The sequence below is a fragment of the Dromiciops gliroides genome, chromosome 2, assembly GCF_019393635.1.
Source record: "Dromiciops gliroides isolate mDroGli1 chromosome 2, mDroGli1.pri, whole genome shotgun sequence".
In the NCBI taxonomy this organism is placed as follows: domain Eukaryota; kingdom Metazoa; phylum Chordata; class Mammalia; order Microbiotheria; family Microbiotheriidae; genus Dromiciops; species Dromiciops gliroides.
This window is the reverse complement of record NC_057862.1, coordinates 373930410-373946276: the sequence shown is the minus strand read 5'-3', so window position 1 is coordinate 373946276 and position 15867 is coordinate 373930410.

The window sequence follows — 15867 nt, the reverse complement described above, 5'->3', positions numbered from 1 at the left end:
AAAGAAAGTTGCCTGTAGCAATGAGAGGTGAAGGCTGTGAACCCAGGTCATCAGATCACAGACATAGAGCTGTAAGGGATTATAATGGTCAATGAGTCTAAGCCCCTCATTTTACAGATAAAATACCTGAAGTGCAGATAGATTAGGCAGCAGAGAGAGACTCAAACCCAAGTCCTCTTCTCCAAATCCTGAGTACTTCCCAGCATGCCACCTGGCTTTGGCTCCAAGGTCGGCTTTCTTATCTACTATACCATGCCTTTTAGTGCAGTTTTTTATTATTCCCATTTTACAGAGGAGGAAACCAAGGTCCACAGAAGGGAAGTGGCTTATCCAAGGTTACATAAGACCTATGATCTTCCCACCATACTCTATTATTCCCCATGGACATGAAGGTGGGAAGGCGGAAGAGAAGAGAACTGCAGTCAGCTTCCCTTAGGGAAGAGCAGTCTTGAAGAGATCTGACTCACCCTTCAGAGCCACAGGAGCATTAATTCCCAGAACAACAGTTGCAGACTAGGAAAGTTTGGATTTTTCAGGGCCAGGGAAACTTACCTAACTTTTCAGGTTGATTCCTTCTAGCTCAGGCCTCCATGATTCCCATTGCAAAGTGTAGTTGAGTTAGCACAGTGTCTGCCTTCTAGGCTGGAGACTTAGTTTGGCTTTCAGGATCCCCAAAATAATTCATTAAGATCTTTGATACAGGGGTATGGTGGGCATAGAACTCAGACACAATCTGAAATATGATAGATACCTAGCATTCAGGACCACAGATAGTCATAATATTAACTCTCATTTGTAATAGCATTTTAAGGTGTCCAAAGTACACCCTCATTCTCCACTGTCTAACGAATCTGATTTAAAAACAAAACAAAGAAAAACCACATAGCTAGATGGAACTTTACAAAATGATTTGTTATCCATAATCTCATCTGATCTTCACAGTCCTATGGAAGAGGAAGAGAGTCCATTTTAAAGATAAGGAAATTAACACAGCGTGTGAATAACAGAGCTGGGTCTCTACCTCAGGCTTCCTGCTAGTATGTTATACTGCTGGGAGCAGGTAGGTAGTGCAGTGGATGGAGTACTGGGCCTGGAGATAAGAAGACCTGAGTTCAAATCTGGCCACAGATACTCACTAGCGGTGTGACCCTGATCAAGTCACTTAACCCTGTTTGCCTCAGTTCCTCATCTGTAAGGTGAGCTAGAGAAGAAAATGGCAAACCACTCCAGTATCTGTGCAAAGAAAACCCCAAATGAGGTCACAAAGATTCAGACATGACTGAACAACAATGTTAAGGTGCTCCTCCCAACATAGACTCTCCACTCTGTGCAGTGCACATTCCCCTCTTCCCTATATGAAAAGGCCAGCTCATACCCCAATCTGAAACCCACCCATACAACATGCCCTAGCCTCTCCAGCCACAGTGATCTCTCCTTCCTCTGAGCTCTTGCAACCCTTAATGTCTGTAGCACTCATTTTGGTCCTTAACATGTATAATGACTTAGATTCACATCTTTCACTTGGGGGGGGGCAGGGCAGTAAGGGTTAAGTGACTTGCCCAAGGTCACACAGCTAGTGTCAAGTGTCTGAGGCTGGATTCGAACCCAGGTCCTCCTGAATCCAGGGCCAGTGCTTTATCTACTGCGCCACCTAGCTGACCTCATACATCTTTCTCTTTTGAATGACATATCTACCCAGAAATTCTGTACCCTAACACTAAGGACCATGTAGTAGTTTTTTAAGATAGAAAGATTGTAGGTGTCAGGGTCCTGAGAAAGTCTTGGTTCTGCTGTGTGACCTTGATGAATTCTCTTCTTTCTCCAGACCTCAGTTTCTTCCTCTTTCAAATGAGGGTAGTTGGATGAGAAGTTATTTAAGAAAGGGAAGCAGAAGGGGCAGCTAGGTGGCACAGTGAATAAAGCACCAGCCCTGGATTCAGGAGGACCTGAGTTCAAATTTGGCCTCAGACCCTTGACACTTACTAGCTGTGTGACCCTGGGCAAGTCACTTAACCCTCATTGCCCTGCAAAAAAAAGAAAAGAAAAAAGAAAGGGAAGCAGAATGATATAGTGGGAAAGCCAGTGGCTTTAGAGTCAGAGGGCCTGAGTTCAAATCAAGGCTTTGCCACTTACTGGCTATGTGACCTTGAGCAAAACATTTAATTTTTCTAGGCCTCATCTGTAAAAATCAGGGGATTGGATAAGTTGACCTCCCAGGTCTTTTAGATGATCCTTTTGGCTCTCAAGTGATAACCCTGTAATTCTTTCGGTCCCGATGTTTTGTGTTCCTTTTCTTTCTTTTACAAACAGCTGCCCATATGTCGGTATGTTCCAGGTGGCCCCTTGGGTTGCTGAGAATTCCAGGAAACCTCCAGGCCCCAGGCTGCTCCCTCTTTCCTACCCCCTTGGCCCCTGTTTGCCTTTGCATCTATCAGGACTTTGGAAGTACTACTTTCTCTAGGTTCCGGCTGTCCCTTGCCAGCCTCCTGCCTGACCCTCCGCCCTCTTCAGTCTGATCTTATCCCTAGCCTAGAGCCCTCTAACCCGATTTCTTTCGGGAAGCAGTCTAGCTTCCTATGGTCCCAGAAGGCCAGCAGGCTGGAGTCCTTTCCAGGGCAGTGGGTCGAGGGGTAGTTTTCAAAACTGGTCCTTGGCTGATAGATAGCTCCTATTTTAGGAGGCTACAGATTTCGGGGAGACAATAGGAGCCAGGATGCTATATCTAGTCCCTGATTTTTGCCAAGGATCTAGTCTGGGAGCGGCTTCCAGCAATCCTCTGCCCTTGTCTGGCTTACTGAGCCTCCCCTCTCCTTCAGCCCCCATAAAACGAGAATACACTCTCAGTGGGGTGCCATGGGTAGGAATTGCCAATTTTAGAATTTGAGGACCCTGGGCTCAAATCCTAGCTCAGCCTCTTACTAGCTATGTGACCTTATAAAAGTCATTTGACTTCTTCTGGACCCAGTTCCCTTCTCTGTAAAATCAGGAGATTGGATTAAATGATTTTTTTTTTCTTTTGGTGAGGCAATTGGGGTTAAGTGACTTGCCCAGGATCACACAGCTAGTAAGTGTCAAGTGTCTGAGGCCAGATTTGAACTCAGGTCCTCCTGAATCCAGGGCCAGTGCTCTATCCACTGCACCACCTAGCTGCCCGATTTAATGAATTCTAAGGTCACTCCTCTCTAACTCTATTTTCTGTCACCAGGACATGCTGATGAGGTTCTCAGAAATCATTGAAAGAAAGGCATCCCCCAAATAGGAGTTTTTGTCTTTCCTTCATACTGAGGCAAATCCAGTTCCTGGTAAGAACTGTCAGAGTAGTGTGACATAATAATAATAAATTAACTTGATCCAGGGCGTTCCAAAAGTTTCAATGCTGTTTTCAACAGCACAAAGACTTTTGGGACATCCTGTGTCACACATTGCTATCCTTTATATAGCTGGTTCTCACTACGGTCTTGTGAGGTAGGTGCTTCAGGAATGATTATCCCTATTTTATATGTGGGGAAACTGAGACTTAGAGTAGTTAAGTGATTTGCCCAGCTATTCAGCCAGGAAGTGTTAGAATCAAATTCAAGGGCGCAGCTAGGTGGTACAATGGATAAAGGAAAAAAAAAAAAAGAATCAAATTCAAACCCAGGTCTTCCTGATTCCAAGTCCATCACCCTTTTCATTAGACTATGTCTCAAGGACCAGCTTCCCTATCCATTAGCCTTCGTCCCTTTCACAGGGCACTTTTCCCCTTTTCATTGTCTCATGGGGTCCAACCCAGTGCTTTAGTCTGCTTCTGTTCCCACTCCTTTCTGTCCAGCCTCCTCCAACAACTTTCTTCCATTTCCTTTGTTTCTGCTTTTCTGCCTCCCTTTTCTTCTCCCCACCCTAGGGGCCCTGCTTTCTCTCTCTTTCTCTGCCTTTCCCCATCTCCCTCCACAAGTAGAAATTGCATTAAAACATTCACATGCTCACACCTCACATCCACAGGGAAGGTTTTTCCTTCTGTGGATTCCTACAGGAATCTCTTAGAGGAATGGTTCTTCCATGTTGGTTGTGTTATAGACCCCTTTGGTAGTCTGGGGAATCCAATGGACTCTTTCTCACAATGTTTTTAAATGCCTAAAATAAAATGCACAGGATTATAGAAGAAACCAATTACATGGAAATAAAGATGTCATTTTATTTTCCCTTCCAAGTTCACATGTCTCCTGAAATCTATCCATGGACCCCTTGGGGATTATATCTTAGAGTCATAGAACGTCAGACATGGAAAGAGATCTTAGAAAAGAGGATCATTTTAACATTCTAGGAAACAAAGAAAATTAAAACTAAGAAAGTTCAGGGCAGCTGGATGGTGCAATGGATAGAGCACTGGTCCTGGAGTCAGGAGTACCTGAGTTCAAATCTGGCCTCAGACATTTAACACTTACTAGCTGTGTGACCCTGGGCAAGTTACTTAGCCCCAATTGCCTCACTAAAAAATAAAAAAAATTTTAAAAATTAAAAACTAAGAAAGTTCGGTAAGTCAATTTTTAAAATATTGTTAAATTCCTATGAATATGACTGTAGGCATTATAGCCACTTGATACAAAGAAAAGGCATAGACCTCCCCCTACCCCCTTTTTTCAAGGTGCTCTCAATTGAGTAGGTCAAAGGATAATGATACAAATAATTATAATACACAGGAGACTGAGATAAATGCAAAGGAGATATACAAGCAAAGCGTTATGAGAAATGAGGAAGCCACTACTAGGCATATGCCTACCTCAGAGAAATCAGGGAAAAAACTTCTTTGTATTAGAAAAGAAATAGAAACAAAGTGGGTGTCCATCTCTGGGAAATGGCTGAAAAAACTAGTAGGAATGGAATGGAATTATGTAGTAATATCATTATTTTTTTTTTTTGCGGGGCAATGGGGGTTAAGTGACTTGCCCAGGGTCACACAGCTAGTAGTAATATCATTATAATAATATTATGATAATAAAATGAGACATCCAGGTGGCTCAGTAGATAAAGTGCTGGGCCTAGAGTCAGGAAGACCTGAGTTCAAATCCAGCCTCAGACACTTATCAGCTGTGTGATTCTGGACAAGTCACTTAACTCTGTTTGCCTTAATCCACTGGAGAAGGAGGTGGCAAACAATTGCAGTATCTTTGCCAAGAAAACCCCATGGACAGTGTGGTGCATAGGGTCACAAAGAGTCAAACACAACTGAATCAAATGAACGACAACAACAAATATCAGATGAAAAGAGGAATCTGGAGAAACATGGGAAGATTTGTATGAATTTATGCAGAGAGAAATGAGCAAAACTAAGGGAACAACATACCTAATGACTATAACAATGTATGGTAAAAAGAAAAAAAAAGTCACCAAAAGGAAGTTAGAGAAAAACCTATGAAGAGAAAACAAAACACACTTCTCCCCTCACACCAGTGAAGTGGGGGGTCTACTAAGATGAAATATTGTTTACATTGTTAACCAGGTTGACAATGTAAACAATGTTTTTCTTTATCACAAGGTAGATTTAAGGCAAAGGGTGGATGGGACCAGAGTGATGTGAGAATGAAGAACCCTAGTAAAACCTTTAAAAGGAAAAAGAAATGAGGGAGGAAAGATCACTTTCACTCAAAATCTCCACATCCCAAACTCTCTTGTCCTCCTCTTGTCCTGAAATGCTTGGTGGGCCTCAAATAAAGGAAGATAAAGGTTGGAGAGAAGAGAGTCTATTCCAGGTCTGGAGGGTGGAGTAATCAAAGACATGAAGACAAGAGGGGACAGAATAAAAAGTAGATGAATGATAGTGCTATAAACAAAAAAAGAAAAGTTCAGGGGCAGCTAGATGGTGCCCTGGATAGAGCACCAGCCCTGGAGTCAGGAGTACCTGAGTTCAAATCCAGCCTCAGACATTTAACACTTACTATTTACTAGCTGTGTGACCCTGGGCAAGTCACTTAACCCCAATTGCCTCACTAAAAAAAAAAAATTTAAAAAGAAAGAAAAGTTCAGGGGAGGGGCTGTCTTGAAAAGAAGATGAGGAATTCACTTTGAGACTTGTTGGCTGTGAATCACTGGAAGCCATCCAATAAGAGATGTCTAATAATTGGAATTGTAAGATTAAATCTCCGGGGAAAGCTTGAAGGTAGAGGTGTAGATGTAAGAGTCATCTATATAGATGTGATGGTTGAAGCATTGGGAATAGATGAAGTCAGTAAGGAAAACAGCAAAGAGAAAAAAGAAAAAAGGATGTAGGACAGTACTCAGGGCAATATCACATTTAAGGGCCTGGGGAGACTGAAGAGCCAGCAAAAGAGATATGGTCAGAGAAGGAGAACAATGAGAGTACATTGTTAAAGAAGTTGAAAGGGATGAGGACAAAAATGAAACCACTGGCTGTAGCCATAATAAGGTGGTCATGGATTATTATGAAAACAGGATTTTGGGGGGCCTCCAGTTTTTTCAATCTTTCAGAGTTCACTAGGTCATAACTGGGGGGCAGCTAGGTGGCGCAGTAGATAAAGCACTGACCCTGGATTCAGGAGTTCCTGAGTTCAAATCCAGCCTCAGACACTTAACACTTACTAGCTGTGTGACCCTGGGCAAGCCACTTAACCCCCATTGCCCCGAAAAAATTAATTAATTAATTAATTAATTAATTTAAAAATTAAAAAAAAAAAACTAGGTCATAACTTGGTCAATTCTTGTCTCTGCATACTCAGTTGCCATTATTAGGGAGACCTATTTGCTTTCTGTATGTCTCTTCCAGGTCTCAGTTGGATGTGATATCTCCTAATAGTCTATAAAATCTTTAAAAAGGCCCATTTTAGGGGCAGCTAGGTGGCGCAGTAGATAAAGTACTGGCCCTGGATTCAGGAGGACCTAAATTCAAATCCAGCCTCAGACACTTGACACTTACTAGCTGTGTGACCCTGGGCAAGTCACTTAACCCTCATTGCCCCACAAAAAACAAAACAAAAAGAATGGGATTTTCAGTATCATCAAGGCAATGGAAACTAGATGGCAAAGGTTGAGGAGGAGGTAGAGGAAGTGGAGGTTGAGGCTGTCAACAATTCATTCTAATTTGGCAATGCAAGGGAGGAGAGATACAGAATGTGTACAGAGATGGCAAAGTCATAGAACATAGAATGCTTGGCTTGGAAGGGATCTGGAAAAGAGACTGTAAAACACCAGGACTAGAAGGGAACTTTTCCCTTAAATGAAATACTAACAAGCTCAGATCATGCTGCAAAGGGGGAAAGGTCATGAAGCCCACACCAAAATGGACAAGGCCCTTTCTATATAAATTATCAATATGTCTGAAGAAAAAATGATACTGGGCTCTATATTAATCAGTTTATACACAGAGATCCAGGAAATATATATATATATATATATATATATATATATATATTTCCTTTTGAGAGATTTCAGTGAGGAACTAGGTTACAGCTTATGATAATGACAACAGATCAATCTATCTGACTTGACCAAAAGATTTAAACCTAAAATATAGTTCTAATGAGAAATGATCTTGGGATTTGATATTTGTCACTGTTAAGCACACAGCCTTGATAGGTGACTTCCCCTTCCAGGGGAAATTTGAAAAAGAGGCTTGGCAAGTAGGAGAAAAATGGATTGATTTATGAGATGCTAAAATAGAGGAAAGATGTGTGAGTAATATAGCACCCCCTCTGTGCTCACTCCTACTGCACTGACTCATTGTATCCCCATAGAGGTAACTGTCTATTTCTCCTCTCAAAATTATAAGGGGTCCTGACCAAAGGGTCTGGGGTTTCTAATACCATCACTCATGAGACCCCACTAGTGATTATCAGTCAAACTTAATTAGCTTTTTGTTGTTGTTGTTGGTTGTTGTTGTTGTTTTGTTTTGTTTTGGTGAGGCAATGAGGGTCAAGTGACTTGCCCAGGGTCACCCGGCTAGTAAGTGTCAAGGGTCTGAGACCAGATTTGAACTCAGGTCCTCCTGAATCCAGGGCCGGTACTCTATCCACTGTGCCACCTAGCTGCCCCTTAATTAGCTTTTGGAAAGGGTATTTACTAAGAACACATGGTGGGACAGCTAGGTGGCACAGGGGATAGAGTACCGGCCCTGGATTCAGGAGGACCTGAGTTCAAATCTGGTCTCAGACCCTTGACACTTACTAGCCGGGTGACCCTGGGCAAGTCACTTGACCCTCATTGCCTCACCAAAAAAAAAAAAAAAAAGACATGGTAAGGAACATTTTTTTTTTCAAAAACAATCCTCCTAAACCTAGGGGCACATCGTCTCCTTGCACACAAAAGATCCCTAGGGAGAATAGGTTCAAACTTCTAGTAAAATATTAGTGAATTACATCAGTTGTTTGTCTTTCATTCTTGAGTAGGGAATGCTAATGGGGTAACTCAATTCCAGGTTACTGGGAGTCTTTTCTGTCTTTGTATAGTCATCAGCTCTCCTTAGGTGTATCTAATTGATATTTGGTGTGTCTCTTGGTTCCCAATGCAGATATTGCTATTCCAGAGATGCTGCTACAGGCTCTAGTGGAGACTGCTGCTCATGCCAATGGGGCCTCCAGTTTTTTCAATCTTTCAGAGTTCACTAGGTCATAACTTGGTCGATTCTTGTCTCTGCATACTCAGTTGCCATTATTAGGGAGACCTATTTGCTTTCTGTATGTCTCTTCCAGGTCTCAGTTGGATGTGATATCTCCTAATAGTCTGATCTCTCCAGTAGCAATGGTCCGCAGAGAGGGAGGAGACATTCTCTCTTTCCTCCCAAGATCAGTTCCCTCACAGGGGCCTAAAGTCCTCAGTTCCCAAATTTGGAGTTCTCTCCTGTTTGACTGATTTGCTGCAGTTTTTACATGATATTCTAAGATTCATAACTTTATTTTCTTCAATCAAGCTTTAGATAGTTCCTATGTGGCATTCCACATCTTTATTAAATGATACAATTGAGACATCTGGGCTTTATGTAATTAATTGGGATAAGGGTGAATCATTATATCATGATAACAACCATACATTATGGTACCCCAATCTACCACACTGCTAAAGACTAGTGCATATTCTAACAGGATTATTTTGCCTATTGCTTTAATCCTAAACTACTTCCCTCTGGGACTATTCCCAATTTATCCTGTATATCTCTTGTTTGTAAGAAGTTGTTTGCATGTGGTTCCCACGCCCCACCCACCCCCATTAGATCCTGACTCTCTGGAGAGCAGGGACTGTTTTTGCTTTTCTTTGAATCCTCAGAACAGTACCTGGCACATAGTAGGCTCTTCATAAGTGCTTGTTAATATTCTCTTCTTCTTCCACTCCACCTACCAACTCCCCTGACTTCTTTTTTAAGTCCCAACTAAAATCCTATCCTTTATAAGAAGCCTGTCCCAATCATTCTTAATTCCAATGCCCTCCCTCTGCTAATTATTTCCCATTTATCCTGTATATAGCTTGCTTTGTCTATATCTATGTTGTCTCCCCCCATTAAACTGCAAGCTCCTTGAGGGCAGGGTCTGTCTTCTGTCTCTTTTTGGTTTTTTGTTTTGTTTTGTTTTTGCGGGGCAATGAGGGTTAAGTGACTTGCCCAGGGTCACACAGCTAGTAAGTGTCTAGTGTCTGAGGCTGGATTGAACTCAGGTCCTCCTGAATCCAGGGCCGGTGTTTTATCCACTGTGCCACCTAGCTGCCCCTTGTCTCTTTTTGTATCCCCAGCATTTAGTACAGTGTCTGGTCCATAATTGTTGTTCATTGCTTGTCCTTTGTTCAAAGAGGACCATGACATCAGGAAGGTGATGTGTAAAATCACCAACCTCACTCTCTCCTCCAGAGCCATCTGGGTCCAATGGCAAGATACACATCAGGATAACCAGAGATAGCCCCTGGCTGGCCCATAGTAGGCGACAGATAAATGCTTATTGATTGACTCACTGGTGCCTTCCCTGCCCTGAATAATCTTATGTTCTATTGCTTCCCCAGGGCACTGTGTTATCTTGGATGGAGAGCCAGCTTCAGAGTCAGGAAAAACTAGGTTCAAGTCGTCCTTCCAACACACAACCGGCTGTGGGATCTGGACAAGTCACTTAACTACTGTCTCAAATCTACACTGGTAAAGTTTCTTAAGGGGAACTCCCTATTCTGATGAAATTACAGATCCAGTTTTTTTTTATTATTATTATTTTGCTAGTTGTCCAGTAACATCTCTAATGAGGAAATAAGGATCTCTCCATCTAACCCTAACCCACTTTTTTTTCTTTCCTCAACATCTCTGCCGTTCTCCTAGGCCCTGTTCAACTCTGTCCCCATCTCCATGTGGCCTTGCTTGACATCTCCAGGGGTATGTGCCCTCACTTCCCTCCAAAGCCCCATACGACTTTGTGCCTTTTATCATATTTTGTCTTGTGCTAGAGTTATTTTTATACCTGTCCTCTCCACGCCTTCTAAATGATAAGTCCTTGAGGATAAAGGACTATGTCTTACCTTAGGATTGCCCAGAGTAAGATGCATTTAGTGGGGGCAGCTAGGTGGCGCAGTGGATAAAGCACTGGCCTTGGATTCAGGAGGATCTGAGTACAAATCCAGCCTCAGACACTTGACACTTAACTAGCTTTGTGACCCTGGGCGAATCGCTTAACCCTCATTGCCCTGCAAAAACAACAACAACAACAAAAGATGCATTTAGTGAGTGTAATGGTGGAAAGAGCACCAGATGTAAAGTCACAGGGCCTGGGTTTGAATTTTGACTTTACTATTAGACTGTAAGAACAAAAGCTAGACAAGTCACTTAACCTCTCTCCTCAGTTTCTTTATCTATAAAGTGGGAATAATGATAACACCTGTGTTATCACATAATAGTGTTATTTCCAATGAGATAATATATGTTCAATGCTCTGCAAACCTTAAAATGACTTTTAAATGTTAGTTAGTATTGTTATTATTACCTGCATGACCTTAGACAATTCCCTTAATCTTTTTGGGATTCCATTTCCTCCTCTGTAAAATAAGAGGGTTGCACCAAGTCAGAGCTTCTTAAACTTTTAGATTAGATGACCCTTGAGGTCCCTTCCAAGTCCAAATCTATGATTCTCACCCTGCTATGACAATTTTTTCATATACGTATACATGTACTAGAACAAAGCTTCTTAGACTATGGGTCGTGACCCTATGTGGGGTTGCATAACTGAATGTGGGGGTCGAGAAAAATTTAGCAACAGTAAAAAATTATGTATACCTATTTTATATACCTTATATAACTGGGGTCGCATAAAAATTTTTCAGGCCAAAAGGGATTGCAAGTGGAAAAAGTTTAAGGAGCCCTGTACTAACTGATTTTCAAGAGTTGATTGTTAAATTTTCTCTGTGATCACTTACACCTGAGAAATCAGCAAAGGCTACACAAATCAGGTCTTGTTGATTTGCCTAGACTTAAGAAAGTGATGAAGAAAATGTTAATAATGTAGATTAAAAGTATGTTATGCAAGTATTTATTCCCAGAGATCCAGAACACTCCAATATACAAGCCTTTTCTGTCTTTGACTTCTTTGGGAAATATCCAATCTTTCATTTTACAGAGGGATAGGATGTGGCCTAGAAAGGGGGCAATGATTTGCCCTAGATTACATGAACCTCTGTTGGGTCCAGCACTGTGATCTAGGTCTCCTGACTCCCAGCCCAGTGCTCTCTGTACTACATTGTGCTGCTGAATTCTCATCCAGTGAATCCCTGTAGAATATTGTTTCTACCACTTGGCACTGAACACACTAGACCTAGTGAGACCTCCTACATTGTTCTATGTTATTGTCTTAAATTTATGTAATAATATGGGGTAGTGGAAAGATAGCTGAGTTGGGAGACAGGATACCTTCCTAGCTTCTCAGCCTTGCTAAGCCATGAGCTAGCTGTGAGATCTTGGCCAATTTAATCTCTCTGGGCCTTAGTTTCCCCATAGTTCAAATGAGGTGTGAAATAAGATCCCATCTGGTAATAACATTTTTCTATAAGATTTGTTGGGGCAGCTAGGTGGCGCAGTGGATAGAGTGCCAGCCCTGGAGTCAGGAAGACTTATCATCCTGAGTTCAAATCTGGCCTCAGACACTTATTATCTGTGTGACCCTGGACAAGTCACTTAGCCTCAGTTTCTTCATCTATAAAATGAGTTCTCTACCAAGAAAATGAAAATGGGGTCACAAAGAATCAGACACAACTGAAATGACTCAACAACAAAAATAAGACTTGTTGGGGCAGCTAGGTGGCGCAGTGGATAAAGCACCGACCCTGGATTCAGGAGTACCTGAGTTCAAATCCGGCCTCAGACACTTGACACTTACTAGTTGTGTGACCCTGGGTAAGTCACTTAACCCCCATTGCCCTGCAAAAAAACCCCAAAAAAACAAAACAAAAAAAAATAAGACCTGTTACTGTTATTATTTAACTTAGCATGCCTGACAATCTTGCTCCTTAGATGGACAGTGAGTAACCTAAGGGGAAGGAATGTGGTCCTCCTCCATAGCAAAGCTAAGCCGAGGACTGAGCACAGAGTAGGTCATGGGATGATAGATTTTCATCTGGAAATGATCTTATAGGTCATGCGGTACAACCATTTTATAGATCAGGAAAGTGAGGACCAGAGAGGCCTAGTGACTTTTACCCAAGGTCACACAGGTAGAAAGCAGCAGAGCCCTGATTTGTTGAGTGGAACTCAAAAAATTGGTTAGATGGTTGGGAAAGAAGATTTTAGCCCAAGGAGACAGGACAAAATCTTGTTAGGAGGCAATGTCCATGGACTCCTACCTCCCAAACACATCTCCCTAGAGAATGAACTGTGTTAATCATTCATTCAACAAACATTTATTAATGGCCTACTTTGTGTAGCAGTGTTCTGTGCTTGGCACTGCAAGAGATTATTTTTTTTAATGAAATAAGAAACATCCCTGGTCTCAAGAAGTTTGTAGTAGAATAAGGGGCTAAGGACTAAGAAACCAACGTTTCTCTATTTGATGTTCTACTGGTCCTGACTAGGGGTTGTCTACACTAACCTAGTGGACTTTCCCTCTTTACCTCTTTGGTTCAGGTCAGTCTCCTTTCTGGCCAGCACACGTTCCTGCTTTCCAGCTTCATTCACTGTTTTCTGCTATTTCATCTCATCTTCTTATGGGTTCCTATGGGTTTTCAGCTTCTTCTCCCAACCTAAGCCCACTTCTTAGGTCCCCAAGGCACCCTTCTACCTCATTGAATGCATGAATACAAGACTAGTAGAATCATCCCTCCTCTGGGAAGTTTTTTGCACCACCCCCAAAAAATCAGGGCAACCAGGATAAGAAGGGAAATAGGAAATTGTGGGGAAGGAATCTTTGCATCAAATAGCACTGAAAAGAGTCTGATTCCCAAGATATTTAAAGAACTGATATAAAGATATATGAACTGTGGGCAGCTAGATGGCACAGTGGATAAAGCACCATCCCTGGATTCAGGAAGACCTGAGTTCAAATCCGACCTCAGACACTTGATACTTACTAGCTGTGTGACCCTGGGCAAGTCATTTAACCCTCATAGCCCCATGCAAAAAACAAACAAACAAACAAAAAACATATGTGAACTAAAGCAGTTCTCCAGTGGATTTTGTCAAATAATATAAATGAATAATTCTCAAAAAAAAAAGAAATGTAAACTATTAACCATATGAAAGTGTTCCAAATTGCTAATAATAAGATGATAAAAGGTGAGAATGTTGGAAGGGTTATGGGAAGATGAGCACACTAATATTCTGTTGGTAGAGCTATGAATTAGTTCAACCATTTTGAAAATCAATTTGGAATAATGTTAATGTCCATGCTTTTTTATCCCAGAGATTTCTCCCACTGGGTATATACCCCAAGGAAGTCAAAGACAAAAAGTAATGTCTCATATACACCAAAATATTAATAGTAGCATTATTGTAGTAGCTAAGAAGTATAAGCAAAATAGGAGCCCATCAATCAGAGAATGGCTAGCCTAATACAATGGAATATTACTGCTCTGTAAGAAATGATAAATATGAAGAACACAGAGCTTATCTGGTACAAAGTGCAATAAAGCAGAACCAGGAAAACTATACACAATGACTATAACGACATAAATGGAAAGAACAACAAAAATAAAAACTGACTGCTCTGTAATTATGACAGCCAAACTTGACCCTGACAAGAGACATGGGAATGGGCCTTCCTCCACTCTCTGCTGAAGTGGGAAACTCTGGGTGTGGAAGAAAGGATGTAATGGCAGACTGGTTGATGTGCTAGTTTGAACTAGGGTTTTTTTCCGTCTTTTTTATTCTTTGTTGTAAGGATATAATTCTTTTGGGCTAATGGCTCTTTTGCAGGAGAGAAGCATTAAAAAATTGAAAAATTTCAATAAAAAATTGAAAAAGAAGAATTATCCTTCTTGGAGTAAAAAGAACCTCAGATAATAATGGGGGGTGGGCAGCTAGGTGGCACAGTGGATAGAGCACCAGTCCTGGATTCAGGAGGACCTGAGTTCAAATCCAACCTCAGACACTTAACACTTACTAGCTGTGTGACCCTGGGCAAGTCACTTAATCCCAATTGCCTCACCAAAAAAATAGATAGATAGATAATAATGGGGGTGGGGCAGGAATGTGCATTTATATACTCCCTACTATGTGCCCAGCACTGTGCAAAGTATACTTACAAATATCTAATTTGAGGCTCACAACAACCCTTGGAGGTAGGTGCAATTATTATCCCCATTTTACAATCGAGGAAACTGAGGCAAAGGTTAAATGACTTGTCCGGGTTGATACAGCTATTAAGTGTCTAAGACATGATTTGTACTCAGGTCTTCTTGACTCCAGGCCCAGCACTCAACGTGACTTTTCTAGGGTCATACAGCTTCTAGAAAATAAAGGGAGTGGAGACTATTTCCCTGCTTCATTGATATCTTAAGATAATAGAATCTCTCAGCTGAAAGGGGTCTTAGAGGTCAGTCAGTCCATCCTCCCACCCGTCTGGAATGGCCCCTGTAGCCTTGACAGGTGGTCAGCTAGCCTCTGTCTTTGAATATTCCCAATGATGGAAAGCTCACTACTTTATTAGAATCACCATCCCACTCTATGTCTACATACCCTTCCCTACTTGCTGCAACCCACCTTCTTTATCCTCCTTTCCCTCCTGTTTCCTTATTTCTTCCTCTCCTGTGTGCTCCCTCTGGTCTTGCTAGGAACATGTGAACCCCTTGTTCCCCCCCCTCCTCTTTCAAGTCCCCCACAGTGACAGGGTGTGAAACCAACTGCTTGGGGTGAGCAGCAGGTTAATTTCCTCTGGGAGCTTCCCTCGGAAAACACTAAGACAATGGCTGGCCGGAGGCGGCCTGCGTAAGCCAGCCCCAAGGAGGGGAAGTTGTAATATTAGTATTTAAGCAGCAGTAAATGGGAGGGAAGAGAGCCCCAAAGTCAATTACAGCCATTACTGGCCCCAGTCCCGCCAGGCCAAGCTCTTGGGACCTTTCAAAATCCCAACCTGAAGGTCACCTGAGTTGCTCTTATTAAAAACAGCAACAACATTCTGTCCGGCAAAAGCAAACAAAGATGGGCAGGTCCCTCCGCCCTGCCCCTGCCTCCCTCCTCCCGTCTCCTCTCACTTTCCCCCAGGGCCTGAGGAATTTCTGACCCATAGTGGCAAGGAGGTGGGGGTGGGGAGGCCCCAGCCAGTATAGAAGGAACAACCCTGGGCTAGCGGTCAGGAGACCTGGGTTCTAGTTCTTCTTCTGCTACGAACCTGGTATGTAACTTTGAACAAGTGATTTCTTCTTTCTCTTCTTCTTTTTTTTTTTTTTGGTGGGGCAATGAGGGTTAAGTGACTTGCCCGGGATCACTCA